This window comes from Megascapheus bottae, chromosome 23 (genome assembly GCF_031878675.1).
Source record: "Megascapheus bottae isolate mThoBot1 chromosome 23, mThoBot2.hap1, whole genome shotgun sequence".
Taxonomy (NCBI): Eukaryota; Metazoa; Chordata; class Mammalia; order Rodentia; family Geomyidae; genus Megascapheus; species Megascapheus bottae.
In genome coordinates, this window is record NC_143531.1 from 24,149,774 (window position 1) to 24,153,330 (window position 3,557).

Sequence of the window (3,557 nt, forward strand, 5' to 3'; positions counted from 1 at the left end):
AGTGTGCTACAAAAATGGATGGCCTGGTATAAGCCAAGGTTACAAAGTAAGGATGGGGGTAAGAGAGGGACATTTTCTTCCAGAAAAATACCCAGAATTTCTGAAGAGTCCTAGTCCATAATTATTTTTCCCAAAATGGTCATAGAGAAAGGGGTAAGATCTCAGCATGAGCATCGAAGTCCTGTCTCTGTGAGGGACCAGTGGTTGCCTGGAGGAGGGTGACCTCCCAGCCTCCTCAGTGAGGAATGAAATGCAAAGTGGATTGCCCAGTGGCTGTGGAAGTGAGCTGAAGCTTGACTGGGACTCCATTCAATATGAGGTTTCTTCTAAAAACAGGTAACTCAGACTTCCTGTCACTGCAGTAAAGAAGTTATTTTTAAAAGCACTGGGAAGTCTCTCCTTCACTGCTCAAGTGGGAAGGCTCAGAGAAGGGAGTCGTCAGTACAGCCACCTTCTAGGCCATAACGGAATTCTTGAAGACTGGAGACCCCGTAGAAGTGGACAAAAGCTGCTGCCTCCACCAGGACGTGGGGAATCTGATGGATTGAAACCATATGTCAAATTTTCCAGGAAAGAAACACTCAGGAATTGGAGCAGCATAAAGGCCAGCTCCTGTGATGTACATCACAGCCATGAGGAAGAACCAGCCCATCAGGCCCACTGTGGTGGCCTTGACAAAGCCCTCTGCAATGGTAAAGTGCATGGTGGGCACGACGCTCAAGCCAAGTCCCAGGAACACTCCTGCTCTTGTCTGCCGGTGCTTAGGAGTGGCAAATCGGTCCCACTGTGCCACAATGACGGCAGAAATGCCCAGGACACAGACGATGGAGAGGTAGATGAGCCGAGGCTGTGGGCAGCAGTAGAAGGAGTAATAGAGCCAGGGGACAAAGCTCCCCATAATCAGTAGAGCAATCCCTGAATAGTCCAACTTGGAAAAGGTCCGGGAGACTTCCTCTGCATGACAATAGACGGTGTGGAGGAGCCAGGAGGAGCCGAGGCCCAGCACTGCACCCGAAAAGAGCATCCCAAACACCACCTTCTCCTCAGAGGGGCCATCAAGTACATATTTGGTCTGAGCACGGTCAAGATTCCCAGAAAGAAACAGCACAAAACCAAGTGGATGAGTCCAGATGTTGCCCGTTTCTGTGTGGATGCGGAAGATGCTCTTGAAGATGCCCGAAAGGAGGGCAGGGGCGCGCTCTGGCCGTGGAGCAGGTGGTCATTATCCTTCAGCCAGTCGGGAAGCACGTCATGTGGGATGGCCCGCCAGCGTCCCTCCCAGACCTATACACCATTCCTCCACCCTCTCCATGGCATGGTGCGCCTGAAGGGGACGCGCCAGCGCCCTCCCCTCCTCCTCCTCTTCCTGGGGCACCGGGCATGTTTGTTCTTCTTCAGCTTTGGTTGGGGTGACGGCGTGCCCTTCTCTTCCAGCCAGCTCCAGCGTGTCAGTCTCCCTGTTCCTGGCAGGAGCCCCGTTGCCCTGTGCCCCTTTGTGGGGAGACATCAGGCCGGCATTTCAACAAAACCCTGCAGCTTCCGCTTGGGAGAAAGTTGGGGGTCCCTCGCCCCGAGAAATATGGAAGTAATTTGGGAGAGTGCAGGACGAGGGCAAAGAGGAGGCGCTGGCCATGAAAACATGAAGGTCAGTGGGCTGACCATCTGCATTGAGTTAGGAGAACATAGGGATGAACCCTTCCTCTGACCCTCCATTTATCCCTCACTAGTGGCTATGTCCAGTAGAAGTCAGGGGACAAGGGAGCCTGTTACTGTAGCTCAAGCACTGACCTTGGGGGACGGATTCAACGTGACAAATGAAAGAAATCCAACCCAAAGTAACGAATCACAAAGTATTACAGGGTAGACTATTTCTACTCCTTGGTGCTTCCCTTACTGAGGATAGCTTCTTTAAAAGATGATTATAAATGGAATGGGCTGGAAACCAGATAATTGAAACATAAATCTATCGAATACAGTATTATTTATTTTTATTCTATGCCTGTGCAAATATTAATAATTTCACATTTTACCTGTGACATCGGCTGATACCATACTATCATCACTCCTATTTTACCCATGCAGAATACGATCCATTATGCTTTTTGAATAAGCCCTCATTTATGTGTAACCACTGAACTGGCCTACTGCAGATTTGACCCAATTATTTCAGCCATCTTCATGATTGATTCTCATCACCATAGGTTGAGGGAACCATGTGGCCATAGACACTGATTACAAAGGGAATTGCAGTAATGTACCCTGATGATAGTTGTGCATTGCCTGGTCACCCTGCACAAAAGTATTCTTCTCAAGAATCAGTCTTATAAAAAACAAACAATGAAACAGAAGATGCTGATCCATTCAAATTTGTTCTATTTGAATTTTTAGCTATTCTGTCACCAGCATTTTCAAAAATTGCAATACATTGTGACAGGTGTCCTGAAATAAGTGCCTTATGTCTCTGCAAAGAGCAAACGTGTGAGAAAATCTAGATATGAAGTTTACAGCTACACTGAGCTGACCAAACCATTTAGGAGCAAGGAACCCAGAAGTGCGCCATAGGTATTTTTTGTGGAAAAGGCAAAGCAAGGAAGAGTGAACAAAGTTTGCAGACTAAACTTTGGCACAAGCATACATCACAGCACAATAATGTTTAGAGACCCAGTTCTCTCTGGCAATAGTAAATCCTTAACCTTTCTAGTAGTAAGCTGCTATTATTTATGTCTGTGTATTGCATTATCCATCATGTAATTGTTTTTACTAGTATTAAAGAATTCCAACCTAGTAGGTGTTTTTGTTTGCCCTTTAAAATATATTTTTTTGGTTGGTCATGGGACTTGAACTCAGGGCCTAGACTCTTGTTCAAGGCGAGCTCTCTACTGCTTTGAGCCATAGCAGTACTTCTGGTTTTGAGTTTCATGGGGACTATTTTGCCCACTCTGACATTGAACCTCAATCCTCAAATCTCAGCATTCTGAATAACTAGGATCATAGTTGTGAGCCACTGGTGCCTGGCTCCTCAGAAATTGTTTATGGTGCTTTCTTGTTATAGGAGCCTGTTTATTAACTCATTTTATTTTATATTATAAATTTAATAGATAATATTAATCTCTATATAAATGATATTTATTGGAAGGACCTCAAGGCCATATAATCCACTTTATTATTGAATTAAATAGTTGTTGTTTTTTGTCATTCTGAGGATTGAAATCAGGACCTCACAGCTGCCAGGCAGGCCCTCTTTCACTTGAGTCATATAGTCCTTTGCATTTCTAGTTTGTTTTTCAGATAGGACCCTGAGCTTTTCCTTAGGCTGACCTGGGACTATGATTCTCCTATTTTTGCTTTACAAGTAGCTGAAATTACAAAATGTATGTTATCTCATCCAGTATGTGTGGGTTAGTATCTCTCTTATTTTTGCCTAGACTGACCCTGAGTCCTTCCAGACTCAAGAATTTGTAATGACATAGAAGCATGCATTCCTACATACACATGCCTTCCTCCTACCTCTGCCTTCTCAATAGCTGAGATTATAGGGATGTGCAACCATGCCTGCC

General features: G+C 45.4%; 1 pseudogene; it reads right to left on the minus strand.

The window, feature by feature from the left end:
* Window positions 1-415: 415 nt before the first annotated feature.
* On the minus strand, window positions 416-1,507 carry LOC150047450 (adiponectin receptor protein 1 pseudogene; annotated as a pseudogene).
* Between the last annotated feature and the right edge of the window lie 2,050 nt (window positions 1,508-3,557).